This window comes from Saccopteryx bilineata, chromosome 5 (genome assembly GCF_036850765.1).
Source record: "Saccopteryx bilineata isolate mSacBil1 chromosome 5, mSacBil1_pri_phased_curated, whole genome shotgun sequence".
NCBI classification, from domain to species: domain Eukaryota; kingdom Metazoa; phylum Chordata; class Mammalia; order Chiroptera; family Emballonuridae; genus Saccopteryx; species Saccopteryx bilineata.
In genome coordinates this window covers 150026750-150042874 of record NC_089494.1, presented here as the reverse complement: position 1 = coordinate 150042874, position 16125 = coordinate 150026750, and the positions used below count along the sequence as shown (strand labels likewise).

The 16125-nt window shown below is 34.4% G+C and overlaps 1 non-coding gene across 1 annotated transcript; it reads left to right on the top strand.

The window, feature by feature from the left end:
• Positions 1-3460: 3460 nt before the first annotated feature.
• On the top strand, positions 3461-3666 carry LOC136307025 (small nucleolar RNA U3). The gene has a single exon (XR_010725750.1). It is a non-coding gene; the product is annotated as a small nucleolar RNA U3 (small nucleolar RNA).
• The last annotated feature ends 12459 nt before the right edge of the window (positions 3667-16125 follow it).

The following is a 16125-nucleotide window of genomic DNA, read 5'->3' as shown; positions in this document are numbered from 1 at the left end:
ATAAATTTGTATCTAACAACTTAGCTAGCCAATATTATCAAGGTATTTTCCTGATAATTGAAGCCTATTCTTTTATTATATCATTTTAACCACTTTATTAGAAATATTATCTATAACTACTTCTATTTTTACATTTTATTTTTAAAATTCTGCACAATTTAACTATTTTTGCTTCAGTTGTTCATAATGAACATTTTTGTGATGTACTAAAATAAAGATATTTATATTTAATATATCATAATGTAATATTTAAATATTATAAATAATGATAATATAATAAATGTTATATATTATAATTTATTTTTCAAAAAAGTATGGATTGAGCATCTATGACAAGCCAAACATATTGCCAAGTCCTGGTGGTACAACGATAATAAGACATAAATCCTCTCCACACGAAGCTTACTGTCTACTACAGGAACCCAGAAGAAATAGATATAAAATAGGACAGTCAATGCTGTGACAACTGATTGCTATGGAAACCCACTGTCTGACAAGAAGAAAATCAGGAAAAGATTCCCAGTGATACAACCTCAAGTCTGAGTTCTAACAGATCAATAATAGCTCGGTTAAAAGAGTTGAGATCCTGAAGTTAGAAAAGGCAGAGATAGAAATAAATCATAATAGCTGTAAGTAGCCTGCACTGGTTACTGTTTTTAAAGCATTTGACAAATATGCTTGTGCACCTATTTCCTGTGTGCCAGCCGCGTTTCCACACACTGGAATATGTAGTAGCTGTGAACAGGAAAACTAGCCTTGCTCTCATAAGATACATTTAGTAAAGAAGGTCCCCAAAACATATTTTTAAAAAGGGGAACAAGTCAACAATACCATGTAAAATGGAGTAAACACTAGGGCAATCGTTAACAACATGATAAGGTTTTGGTTTTAGAAATTCACCACAGTTGCTCTGAGAACTATGACTTAGAAAAGAAGAAGACCACAGACAGGGCAACCCAGTAGGAAACTGTTGCCTTAATCTGGGTGAAAGAGGAAAGTAATCTGGATTAAAGTAATGGTCCTCAACTAAGGTAGTAACATCATAGAGAGAACTGGACACTGTCAGGAACTACCGTAGTCCCTGTTCTATTGCGGGGATTAGGTTCCAGAACCACCCGTGATTGGTGAAAATCCATGAAGTAGCAACCTTATATTTATTTTATCATTTATATATTTTAAGGCTTTATAAACCCTCCCCCCAGTCTTATTAACCTTTCCTACATTTACTTTGCCGCAAAAATAATTAATAAAATAAATATATAAAAATACCTATATACCTCAAAATCCTGTGATATAGCAAAAATTCTGCGACACAAAATTAAATATACCATATACAATTTTAAAATCAGTGATACAGTGAGACCGCGAAAAGTGAACTGAGATATGGCGATGAAGTAGGGTTGACCAGCTCTTATAATGTGGGCTGGATGGGTAAGAATCAAGGAGAGCACTGAGACTTTGGTTTAGGCAATAGATGAGGAGTACTGTTACTGGTGTAAGAAATACAGGCTAGTGGAGTTGATTATAGGTTTTCAGTTTTGATCATGTTGAAGATAAGTCTGATTGTTAAGTCTGGACTTATGTATGAGTGTTGATATAAGTAAGATATATGACATACAGATGGATATAACTGATACAGAGGTAAGTATATAGATCAGAAGCTCACTAGGAAGATCTAGAAATAACTTTGTGCTAAATGGCTGTGGATTGCTTTTTTTCCTATTTACCTCTCTTTCCTCGTATTATCTGCTACCTAAATATACAATTTAGCTTATTTTTATTGCCCCAAAATATTAGATATCTTCACATGTTGCCTTTTATATCTGTGCATAAATCTTTATTTATATGAATGTTTATTGCAACTTTATATTAGCAAAAACAGCTTAAATATTTCATGATAGACAATTAAATAAATTGTGATAAATATAAAAGATAAAATAACTTAAATAATATTTAATAACCCAAGAACTGTTTATGACATATTTTCATTTTTAACATGATACTTATTATATAAAAAGTAAAAATAAAAATAGAGAAAAAGTTCATCCCAAAAACATACCACAGATAAATATTTTATATACTATTCCATGTCTGCTTTTTTCCACATAATGTTCTATTATAAATAGATGTCAAAATTATATTTTGTTGAAATTAATATCTATTTCTGACTTTACTAATGAATAAAAGAAAATTTCTTTAACATGCTTAGTGAAATATTGGAGGAATTTTCATTGACTTGACTGTTAATTCATATTTTTCTGAAAAGTTAAGACAAGTAAATAGTACATGAACAATAAATAACATATATATGAAAAGATACAATTATTATTATTATTTTAAGTGAAAGGCGGGAGATAGTGAGACAGAATCTCATGTGTACCCCAACCGGAATCCACCTGACAACCCTTGTCTGGGGCCAATGCTCGAATCAACCACGCTATCCTTAGCACCTGAGGCTGACACTGGGACCATCTGAGCTATCCTCAACACTGGCCAATGCTGGAACCAATTGAGCCACTGCCTGCAGGAGGGGAAGAGGGAGAGAAGGGGGAGAGGCAGGAGGAGAGAAGCAGATAGTTGCTTCTACTGTGTGCCCTGACCAGGAATCGAACTTGGGATGTCCATACACCAGGCCAGTGCTCTATCCACCGAACCTGCCAGCCAGGGCCATAATTATTATTAAAAGATGTATATTTCACTACACATAATCAAGTTCAAAACTTTTGGACAATATCAAAATACTCAATAAGTTGAGTAGTTAAAAAGATGTATCACAAGGAGACAAGGAGATCCATGGTTGCTGATTTTAGTGGGAGTGGAATAAGCAGAGCACAGAGAATTTTTAGGGCAGTGAAACTACTGTGTATAACACTATAATGATGAATATATGTCACTACGCATTTGTCTAAGCCCACAGAATGTACAACACCAAGCTGAACCCTATTGTAAACTGTGGATTTTGGGTGATTATGATGTGTCAATGAAGGTTCATTTTGGTAAAAAATGAGCCATTCTGGTGAATAATCTTGATAGTGGTGGAGGCTATACATGTGTGGGGGCTATAGAGGTATACATTTTTATGATAAATATGATTATTTTTTAAATCAACAAATATCACATAATTCACCAGTCTTTAGTGATACTACTGAAAGAATGGGTTTTCTCAAAATCTTGAATCCTCAGATCTTTTTTCCCTTTCAGAATTTATATTTAGTCCAATATTACAGTAACTGGTACCTTGTCTTCCTGCTAGAACAGTGTTTACTCAACTTTCTAAGTTCAGCACCTAAAAAGTACTTTGTGCATTTTGCTTTATTAGATATTCCTATAATTGAATTTCAAATTATAGAAAATTTATAATTAGGAACAATCTGATATTCTCTCAACCAAGAATTCAAAGAGGATTATAATTGTCCCAATTTTGATAAAGATAACATTATTTTAAACTTTAAACTCAGCATTAATTACACTTTCTAACATTTGTTATGTTTAATAGATTTTAGTAACTTTAAAAAAATAAATAATGTCCACGAGGAGGAGTTGCAGTGTTCTCTCCTGAGCGTGAAGCCGGCTCTTGGTGTTGCTTGTGCAACTGCCTTTTGCCATTGATGATCGTTCTTCTCTTCTTTTGGGAGAGTAGGAAGGAGAGAACACAGTCTGAGTGGAAAAAATAATAAATAAATAAATAAATAAATAAAGTGAATCAAAACTGATTGAATCTGTTGTACCTTTCTGTGGTACAACCCCAGGCCAACTTATCATTCATCAAGCAGAGTAGATACCTAGCCTACTGCCTATAATATTTTTAGGAGTTGAAGAAAATGTTTTAATTTAAGGTCAGAGGGGGAAAAAAACTTTTATGGTAAGAGATGATATGTATCTTGATACCAAAATAATCATAAAATATAAATTTTAATATTTTTAATGAAGAAAAGAACCTACAAAGGCAAAATTGCCTAGGGCTATAGATATTGCCAATGGGGAACCATTGACAAAGTCACAGCTGGAGATCACCAGGGGATAAACACAGAATGCATGAGAAAAGAAAATGGAGGGTTTAAGATTTTAAGAGACAGAGAAGTCCAGTCAAGAGAAAAGAATTGAAAGGGGACAAGATTGAGAAGAAACAGAAAACAAAGTGAGGGGTACAGGGAAGTGAAAGAAATGGCAAGTAAAGAGAGTGTGGTTAGAGATGAGGAGCATCAAGTATGAGATCTTAGAGTGGTACCTATGACAGTCAGGCAAAGATATCTGTGCTGGTGGGAGCCAACGGGTGATGAGAGTAAGGAACTGTGAGGTGTGCATGTAAACCTTAGATATACAAGGAAACCAGAGGACCTCAAAATTTGGGGACACCAAGTCAACCATTTCCCAATGAGCTTCTTACACTTATATGGCAAAATTAGGTTCTTGTGCAGTTACAGGAAGAGTACAGAACTTGATGAATGAGATGACTTGATTTCTGGCTTGCTTTCCCACTAACCAGGTATAAATTAGACAGATAAACTCTGATATGTGTCATGTCTAGAAAGGATGCTATTATTACTACCTTTGCTGAAAGCAAAGGGCTGGATGTTTTGATACCCTGATGTCTCTCCAAACTCTCATTTCTGCTGCTTCGTGGTTCTATCCAGGGTGAAAGTGATGGCATTATGAGACCTGTTTTTAATAGTTATGAATCTGAAGGGTAAAGAGGAAGACAAAGCTTATAGAGGGATATAAACACACAGGTATGAAAGGAATGGGTATTCTTTCTTTTGTTCAGGAAAAGAAACCTTTTTGTTATCATGACATCACTTCTCCCTTTTCAGTAATAAGCTGTGAAAAAATATGCCTCCACTTTTCCATTTCTTGTCTTTTGAAGTTAATTTCCAATCCTAACTGTAAATCAGAAATGGTGCAATCTTTTGATATGTTACAGAGCAATGAAAATTTAATTTATATAATATCTTCCTCTTTTTAAGTGCTTTGTTCAATTGCAGCAGAAGCAGCTGTGAATGATGGCTAAGTTAAGAAAAAGTAACATCAAAGTAATGTCTGTCATTATGATTTCAAACAGCATGTACTGCTTGGAAGGGTTTGGGTAAAATATAAAAATGTGGTCGACTAACTGAAATAGAATATAGGCATATAGAAAGTGAGATATTCTGTACATTTATGAATTTCATATAATTTCTAAAGGATAATTTTTAAAATGAACAAGCCCATTTAACATTAAATTCTTGCACAACTGTACGTACGTATGTGTATATGTGTGTTAAACTTTAGGGAATCATTGTTTAAATACAAATACTTCACATAGGTTGTCAGTTTCAAAAAATAAGTGTGCTTTTTTGAAAGCATCAAGTACCTGCTTCCGTAACTTGCCAAGAACCCCGCTGGTATTCAGCTAGAGAGGAACATATCACCCTCCCAGTTCACATCTTTTCACTCTGCAAAGCATCTCAAACCAATATTATTAACCACTGGCAGTGAATCTATAAATTCCTAAACTTAATGTTAATTTGGAGAACACGCAGGTCACTTGATGACAGTAAAATTTCCATGGGAATAGTGGGCTTTTATTGAAAGTGAAGCTGGGTTACTTGGACAGCAGTCCTCAGTGCCAATAAGCTCTAAGTGTGCATATTAGTAGACTTCTGAGGGGAAGATGGGTTTATTTGCTGCCAGAAAAGTAATTTGTTTAATGTCAAAGGCCTTCCAGAGTACATACAATGAAATTCCCAACAATACTGGCTTAAGTGGTGGGCCTCATTACTTTGTCTCAGTGAACCCTGAAAGCCTGGAAGGAGAAAGAAGCCACCCTCACCTCGGAGAGCAGAGAGGGAGGCAGACCCATTGGAAAATCCACTGGCAAACCCAGCCTAGTATCCACTACACCCAAGGACCCTTTTTCACATCAAACTTTCAGGAGAACCAGCCCCAGCTCTTGGGTGCTCCTTGACTCTGCTGCTCAGAGCCCTGATAAGATGCTATCAGCAGGCCTGTCTAAGTACTTTAAGCACATTAAGCAGATCAGTGGGACAATTACCATAAAGAGTGAAAGATATGGGCCTTTATTGATGGAAGATTAATATTGACCACAAGGCTATTGATTTTTCTCTGCATCTTATTTCTGGTGGCAAATTGTTTTGTAGCCACCTGAGGTTAGTTGGTTGGTTGGTTGTTCATTATATTAGAGAGTAAGTGAGAATATATTAAGAAAACATTATTTCTATGCATAATCCTGCTTTTAAGTGTATGTGTGGTTTTGCATGTTTACTTTTCTCATGGAAGTATTAGGAAACAGTGCGAGTACAATGGTTCTAGCCAAAGATTGTTACACTATAACTTATTAAGTGTCTATTACAGGCACTGTACTCACCGTTAGATAGACTGCAAAATTTAACTCTCACAAAATAATATCCAAGGTAAGCATGTTAAACTCACATTTCAGATGAGCAAACCAATCCAGAAAGCTTGGAAAACTTGCACAAGGTCACTCAATAGTGAAGTGGGGATTGGAACCAAATGTATATTATTAGTATACATATAATTCTAAAAGTATTTTTACTTCTATTTCATTAATTATTTAACAAGTATTCATTGCAAAGATATTGTACAAGTACAGTACAAGGTATTCAAAAGTTGATTGCATCTAAATACTATTTAAAAAAGAAAAAAAAATTACAGAATGATGATTGAAGTATCCAGTCTACGTCACTAAGAAGGTGATCCTGGCTTTAAATGAGACTGGGAAAGAACGAAAACAAGGGAATAACAAGAGGTACGAAATGACATCTTTTTGCTTTTAATTACTGTGAAAGTACATATCGCAAGATGCCGTTTTCTTCGCATGATGTAAGAGTTCAAAAATATTGCTATATAATTTTTATACTTATCACTTTTCATGGATAACTTCCATCTCATCTAGTAGAAACACTGTAGCTGACTTCACAGTTTCTTTAATTCTGGGGAATTTTGCTTGATTATGCCATTCTGATATTTTAAATCACCTGTGCTAACTCTTCTTAGAGTATATGCTCTTAAAATTTTTGAATGAGTCTGTTCATGTTTATATTTTTGGTACTGGTGAATTCAAGTAAAATATATATTAGACATGTGCATTTTGAGTCTAGCATTCAGGAGAAAAGTCAGGGCTAGAGATACAGATCTCTGCTGAGTGATACAGATATGGGGGATGGGTGCAGTCATGGACACTGTTGGAGTTTCACACATGACCATAATTCTTTGACACTTCTCTCAATGAGGAGTGAAATCTAGGTTCCCACCCAATGAGTCCGGGAGAACTTGTAACTGCTTTCAAAAAAAAACCTTAATAGCTGTGGGGAGGAGGGATGGCTCAAAAGGTACAGGGCGATGATGCTATGTAATAATCCAAAGCTAAGTCATAAGAGGTTATGCAGTCTCTACCTGTTCTCTGGGCATGTTTGCTGGCTGGATGATCTTAGCTGTCATGATGGAGAGTCCTAGCCACACGAAGAGGCCACATCTAGGGGTTCTGTTTGTGGCTCAAATGAAACTAGTTTTCAAGTCATCCCAACCCCCAGCCAGATATGTGAGTGGAAAAGGCTTCAGCTGACCTTAGATTCCCATTGTTTGAATCATATCCCAGCCATATACATGTTTCTGGTAAGATAGCAGGAAACAGGGGCAAGCTATCCTCACCAAAGCTGCTTGAATTCCTGACCCACAGAATACATGAGCGTAATAAAATGGTTGCTGCTTCACAACTTCCAGTTTGGGGTAGTTTGATATACAGCAATAACAGGAACAGAATTTTGTACCATGAAGTAGGTTCTATTGTAACAAAATCTAAAACTTGTGGCATTGGTTTTAGAGTTCAGTGATGAACAAGAAACTCCTGCATCTAATGGAGGCTATCACTGAAGGCTTCAGAAAAGTAAAAACATAGTAAACTCAATGAAGAAAGTAAGAAAAATTTTAGAAAGAGTGTTGAAGATGCTGTGTAGCTTTTTTATACCCTAAAATAAAATGAAAATAAAAGAGATAAACTAAAGAATGAATTGCTATTTTTGGCTGTAATTTGGAAAATATATATACACTAAATCTTTATTTAACATCATTGAAAGTTTCTTGAAACTGCAGTGAGACCACATATAACAATACCACAGGCTAATTGATATTAATAATTGATAAGCAAGAGTTAAGTCCCTGAGGCATTGACTGATGTTACACTCAAGGACCTCCTGTACTTGAGAGGAAATGTAACTGTTAAACTTGGAAGGAGTGTAACAGCTAGCAAAATGTCCTCAGAATAAGAAATGGCCTCAAGGCAAAATTCAAATACTAGGTGTTGCCATAAAAATGTGGTATTAGGGTGAAGACAATTCTTAACCTACAGAAATTCTGGGAATAATAAAATGGTGGTTGTGTTAAAGAAGTACAATAGATGAGAAAGGAGAAACAATATGAAGCCTGAGAGAATGTGGAAAAGATATTCAGAAGCAGAATAAGAAGAGATATTCTTTAAGTGAAGAGATTGCTCATTAGCTCTAAATAAAAGATAACTTCTTTGACTCAGTATGCTTTATTTTGAGATTTGGCCATGTCGTTTCTTGTATTACATTGTTTGGATATACCATAATTTGGTCATTCACCCTTCGAAAAACAAGTTAAATTTTTTCAAGATTTTGGTGATTATGCCACTATAAATGTCCACATACAAGTTTTTGTGTGAATCTAAGTTTTCATTTTTCAAAGGTAAATTTCTAGAAGTAGGATTGCTGAGTCATAGGGAATATGTGTATTTTCCTTGGTAAGAAACTCTCAAACTGTTTTCCAGAGCAACTGAACCATGTTGCATTCAGACCAGCAATGTAAGAGAGAGTTCTAATTGCTCCAAATGGATCATTGCTTGACATCATTAGTATTTTTTATTTTAGAGGTTCTTATAGGTATGTAATAGTATCTCACTAAGATTTGAATTTGTGTGTCCTTAATGACTAATGAGTTTACATTTGCTTATTTGTTTATCCTTTATATTCCTGGTGAAGTGCCTGTACAAATCTTTTGTCTATTTTTTAATTGGGTTGTTTGTGCATTGTCTGTTGGGTTTTAAGAATTCTTATTTCTGAATGTAAATTCTTGGTCAATATGTGTTTTGCAAATGTTTTCTCTCAATCTATATCTTGTCTTTTCAGTCTCTTAACTATACTCTTTGAAGAGCAAAATTTCTAAATTTTGATGAAATCTAACTTTACAATTTTTCTTTTATTAGTAGTTTTTGCCAAACCCAGAGGGCAGTGCTTATTCACAAAGGGTCAGAATTAGAGAATCTTTGAAGATATTGGCTCTATACTGAATCCTTTTTGTAGTTAAGGTTATAAGAATCTGTGTACAACCCTGGCCAGTTGTGCAATGGATAGAGTGTCGACTCAAAGTGCCAAAGTTGTCGGTTCAATCTTAGGGTCATTGGTTTGAGCTCCAGTCAGGACACATACAAGAAACAATCAATGAGTGGAACAATGAGTTTCTCTCTCTCCCCCCACCCTCTCTCTATTGCAGAAAATAAAATAAAAAAATAAATAAACTATATACATATTTAGACACACAGAAATATACTCCAAAAAATGTAGATATAAATTCTTTTAAAAATCTGTCTTTCACAACTAGTTATTATATCTGGGGAGAAAATGAATATAAATGACATCCATCAGAACTTTCTAATACTATACATACAATTTTGTTTTTATTAAACAAGATATAGAATAGGATAAGAAAGCAGACTTTAACCCTGACATATATCTAAAGACATGAAAGTAGCCTAATTTTATATTCTGACACTCCTCCATTGTTTAACATAATTAAATGCTAAATATATGCTAATCTCAACAGTTTACCCATAGCAAAAGAATCGGTTTTTTTCAGGAATTTTCCTCAGTACAAAACACAATTAAGACCCCATCGTATAACACCAACACTGGAATCTGAAAAGATAGTTAAGTATTATGGGTACTGATATTTCCTGTATGTCCACACCGGATGCTACAGAGGAAAAATGACTTGTGTAAACTGGTGCAAATGCAGGTTTCCTTACAACAAATGAGCCCCTGGCAGGGGCCTAAGTAATCCAAAAGATTTAAAACCTTTCAAAACCATTCAGATTATTGATTTGGGAGAAGATAAACAAAATCAAACAATTTGATCTTCTTCTCTGTCTTTATAACAAATCAAAGCCTAAAAGTTTCAAAAGTTTCTTCTAATTGGTTTCATTGTTTTGTTTATTGTGGTTATCACAGTGCAGTTAACATTTGCATTTCTAATGGGCCATCTTGACATTTCAGTTGGTTTTAAATTACCCTTAATGGTTTTCTATGTTCCACCATAAACTGTGAGTCAGTCCTTTCTTAGGGAGTAACTTCTAATGGCAAAAGGACTGTTTTTTCCCCTTCCGGCCTTAGAATGTACAAATATTGAAGTATGGGTTGCTGGATACAGTAGAAGGTATATGTTCATTCTCATCCTGCCATTAACAATGCAGAAGTGTTGCTGGGAGCTAACCAGAGTGCACTACTTGCATTTTCCTGTGTATACCCAACACTTTCTCACTTCTATGGCTTTTCTTCTGTAATTTCTTCCTCTGGAACACCCTTTCCCATCAGTTTCCCTGCCCCCACAATGCCACCTAAGCATTCTATAAACTGGAACAAAGCTCCCTTCCCACTTCAAATGCAGCTCCTTGTTGAGATACCACTGTTACTTCAGTATTAATTGCATCTTTCTTCATATATAGTTTGTTACATATAGATCTCTATCGCATTCAACTCCAGTTTCTTGTAAAAAATATCATGCCTTATTCAATTTTCTTTCTTTTAGAGTGCTTGACTGTTGATCCCTTTGTCTAATCAGTGATTTGCAAGTGTTTTCTCCCAGTGTGTGGCTTGTCTTTTCATTGCTCATTGTGTTCTTCAAAAGGATCAAACTTGTAATTTTGATGAAGTCCAATTTATTTTTTTTCTCTTATGGATAGTGTTTCTGGTGTCAGCTGTATCCCAAAACTCTTTGCCAGACTGAGTTATTACAGGTGAGGAGGTGCATCTACCTACAGATCAACAGATGGAGTATTTAGGGGATGTGGGAACTGTTCTGCATCCTGTTTGTGCTGGTAGTTACAAAAATTATGTGGATGTTAAAACTCATAGATTTAGCATTTCCTAAAGTGCATAAAATATATTTGTTGATTAATTATATTGTGAAGGAAATCATTCTTTTCTAACTTATCTTGAGAACTTACCTTTTCTAACCATAAGTCACATCCTCAAGCCCCCAGCAAGCAGCAAGCTAAGGGAGCTAAGGAAACTAGTGTGCCTCAATCAGCAATCTAGATTAAACACCTACTCCATGCAAAAGTACTCCCCCTCTTTTTTTCAAATGACAGCCAGATATGTCCCAGTAACCCATGAACTATAACAGAGTAAAAATGTGGTCCAGCTTTAAAGACTTTCCATTCCCCCCACTACTTTGGAGTATGGAAAAAGTGCCCCAACTACACTGCCTCTCCACATTATCAGCCTCTTCCTGGAAGAAAAAGGATGATGTGTACACAAGATGAAGGGACAGATAGAGAACTAACTCCTCAATGCTTTTTTGCTTCCTTCTTCAAACCCTGGCTTGGAAAGAACCTGGAATACTTCCTCTCCACAGTGACACAGGTTCAAGAGTTGTGTATCCTGCAGCTCTGAACAGTCCTCTATGGGCCCCACCATCTTGGAAATTTATGTGGCCTACCTTGTAAAGGTCTAGTTATCTCCTGGTTTCCTGGACAGCCTTACAGGTTTACATTTGCAATGTTCCACTGAAGCTGAGGGTTGGCAAACATGGAGTAGGAAATGCTGATGGGCTCCCAGACCTCACACATGGAAAGGAACTTTAGTGCTCCTGAACTGAAAACTTGACAGCTTCTCACGATAAAGCCTTATCTCCATTTCTTTGACAATGTGCCAACAAAGAAATAGGACAAGAATTATGAATGTTGCCCAAAACTTGCCACAGCAAGGTTAAAACAATTTAAATCAGATGAAAAACAGGAGAAATCATCTTGGGTGTGCACAGATTTGCCCTATGATTCAATCACGTTTTATTTTCAGTCAAGGGATCTTTGTTGGAAGAGGATAAATGAACCCCTCCTCTAATGACATAGTCACCTTATTTTGAGATGACAATCCAGGTATATTGTCATCATAAGAAGGCAGGTTGCTAAAAAACTATTGCATTGAATTATGTGCATGATTGATTCACAGCACCTATGGGACCTTAAGGTCTTTGGGCTCCTGCAAAAATCTACACTTATAACAAACTAAATCCATTAATTAGTATGACGAGTTAGAGATTCAATTCTCAACTAATATAGAAGGAAATTGAAAGGCCTGTGTAGTTGGCACTTAGACCTTACCCTTAATAAATTATGCATACTTCTTTGCAGCATAGTGTGGATACTCCACCCTTTCCTAAGTGGCATTCAGTTGAGCTGATGTGGCTCTGTGATAATATAGTAAATTAGCCTGAGACAGCAGTGAAATGGAATTCTAGTTGCAAACTTCTTATGGCATAGCAAAACACTCCATGAAACCTATAGAAGCTAAGCATAGATTTGGTTCACCCCGGAGCAATCAGTTAACATTGCAACATTTCAGACCAACTTCTTTCTCTTCCTCTATCATGATTTTATGTGTCTGAGAACTGGCACATGCAAAAAAAGGTGCCATTAACTACCAATTTGTTTCTGAGGATAAATAGCTTTCATAGAAAATAAAATTTTAAATAAATAAGATTAAGCCCTCTTATAATAATATTACATTATAAGGAGTTTTAAAAGACAGAAAAAAAACCCAAAAACAAAAAAAAGAACAACCAGATAAATAAGCTAAGTTTTCTTTTACAGAAGAATCAACATGTTTTCTCCTTCTGTTTTCTTAAGTGCATCTGAAATAGTAATATTACTTAACATCATTTACTTTACTGAGCTATAGAAAAAGAACATCCAATTACTATTTATATGAAAGATATAACCTTTGCAGAACTTCTATCACTAAAATAAAGAGAGATAAATCTAGAATAAATAACAATTGAACTCAGTTATTCAAAAGAGGCCCAGGCAGTAAAATGAGTCATTTATTCCATCTTTTACCGGATCCTTTGTATGAAGAAAGATGAGCATAAGGGAGAAAATAATATAAAAGGCAGAAAATTTACACTATATTTATGTATTCATTTATTCAATAACTATATACAAAGTGCTTTTTATATACAGAACCTTTCAAAGAATTGAGATACAAGAGTGAACAGACATAAAAGTCCCTGCTCTCATGGAACTTACATTCTTCTGAACAAGACAGACAATAAACAGGTATACACAACATCAAGTATGATGTGAGCTCACAAAAAGGGTGATGCAGAAAACAGAGCGTGACAATAGAGTGGTTGGGAAAATTATGACAGGATGACTCCTCTAAAAGAAGATTTCTGAGCAAAATGAATCTAGGAGAGAGTTATACAAATAAAAAAATTCAGAGAGATATTTGACAAATTGTCCTGGAAAGAAACCCTTGATTATTCTGAGAAAAATTTATATATTTATATTATATTTTAAAGCAACATTAATTTCAAAATGGCTTAAATTAGTTAAATATAAAATAGATTTTTTTTAAAACTAAAGAAATATAAATAATTATGTAATCCTAGATTATGGAAGGGTAGACTAAACTCCTAAGTATACAGAAACTCTAAAGAAAGGACTAAATTATGCAGAAATATAAAATTCTTGCATGTTTGAAAACCCTATAAAGAAAATAAGTGAATAAATGACCCAATGATAAAATACTTCAATATATGGTCTTAAGATGTTAATACATAAAGAACTTTCAAATTAAAAAGTACTTTCATATAATAAAATCTGAAATTTCAGATAATATTAAGAAGCAATTCACAAAAGAAAAATAAATACTTCCATAAAAGATCAAAAATAGTTCAGCCTAACTTGTGTCAAAGTAATGAAAATTAGAACAGTGTTGCTATGCCATTGTTAGCAATTCAAGTTGACAAAGAATTTTTAAAACAATACAGGGCAGAAAATAGGCACTTCCTATACTGTTGTTGGGAATGGTACAGCCTAATGTGCACATTAATAACGCCCGTGTGTTTGTGTGTGCATCCTAAGGAAATAATCGTGTATACAAACTAAGATTCACAAATGAGAACATTGAAGCATCAGTTACAATCTCTCCAAAGCTACATAGTTCAAGGAGAGACATGAGAGGGGAAAGTGAGTAGAGAGAAAAAGTCTTTATGAAATTTTAATGCCAACCAGAACAGCTAAATTGTACTTATTTAACATGTTAACATTCTAAGTAAGCTTTGAATTGCAAAGAGATTCATCTGCAATGTATGTACCTATATAATCATTTGAACTGCATGTTATATATAAATACATACAGAGTATAAATTTATATAAAAATCATAAATAATGCAAAATTCCAAATTAGGAAGTTGATTTAATAATCACTTACTTATACTCAAAGCTACTAGCAGTCATACTGTTCATACTTAATAATTTGGAAAATGTTTGTAATCAGTTGCAGAAGATATTTTTAAATTACAAACTAGTATACACAATATAATCCCAATTATGTTTAAGGAAAAACATTCATTATTTATGTGAAGAATAATAATAATGTGTTTAGAAAATGACTAAGGCTACACATTTCTATTGCAAAATAATAACAATGGTTATCACTAAGTAGAAAAATTATAAGTAATAAAGTAAACATTTTAAAAATAGTACATTATAAGTCATGGAGACATATGATGACCCTAAATGCTTTATATTTAATTAATATATAATAATAAATATAAATATAATATTAAACATATTATATTAATTAAATCACAATGCATAATTGCATAATTAAATTATTAAAATAAATTGAAATTGAATGTAGATTATATAGTAATTAAATAATATTATTTAATATACATAATGTAACATGTCAATAGGAAATAAAATTCTTCTTTGAAAAGGCTCACAAGCAATGAATGGTCCTGTTTAACTCTGACATTTAGTGGATATTTAAGTATGACATAAACCAGAAATATATTTCTTTTATTCCCTAATCTTCTCTAGAGCTAGATAGTCTTTCTTCATTTCAAGAAATTATTCCTGTACTTACTAAACCAGGCCAGAAATTAGAGAAAAAATAAAGAAATATTTGAGAAATGGTAAAAAATTACCAATATTTGTGTAGTGCTTTATATTTTTTAGGCAGTTCCACATATATAATCACATTTAAATTTAAAACCAAGTGTGCCATTAGCTGAGCTGGGCAAATACCTGTCTCATCTTTTATAGATAAAGGAACTGGGAGGTGAGGAGTTTAAGTGACCAATCCAGGAAGAGATTTTTGTATTCCCTGCATTTTCTACTATTTCACATTGAGTTCAAGTATAAGATTTTAGATCAGGGGCCTGGCCAGTGGCTCAGTGGATAGAGCATTGGCCCAGCATATAGACGTCCTGGGTTTGATTTCCAGTCGGGGCACACAAGAAAAGTGACCATCTGCTTCTCTCCCCCTCTCTCCCCTATTCTTTCCCTCTTCCCCTCCTGAGCCAATGGCTGGATTGGTTAAAGCATGGCCCTGGGAGTTGAAGATTGCTTAGTTGGTTGAGTGCGTCAGCCAACTAAAAATAGCTCAGTTGACTTGAGTATCAGCCCCTATGGGGTTCCCAGGTAGGTTCGGGACAGGGTGCATGTGGTAGTCTGCCCCACTATCTCCCCTCCTCTCATCTAATAAAAAGAAAATTTAGATCAGTAATTACCCACCTTATAATTACCAAGATAAACCTAAGAGAGTATTTTATTTTAAATATATGCTATACATAGAACTTTATTGTTAAACTCCAGTGAACTAAAACCGACTTTGATACTTTTGAAAACTCTACCACATCCCTAAAGATAGAAATACTCTTGAATCTCACAAAATGAAAAATTAGATTTATTCCCTGAATAAGAAATGACCAAAATATAGAATCTGCATAGAATTCCAAAAGGAAAACACAGAGACCAAAACCAGTAACCAGTAAGTTTCAATCTGCTCCCTACTGTCAGGT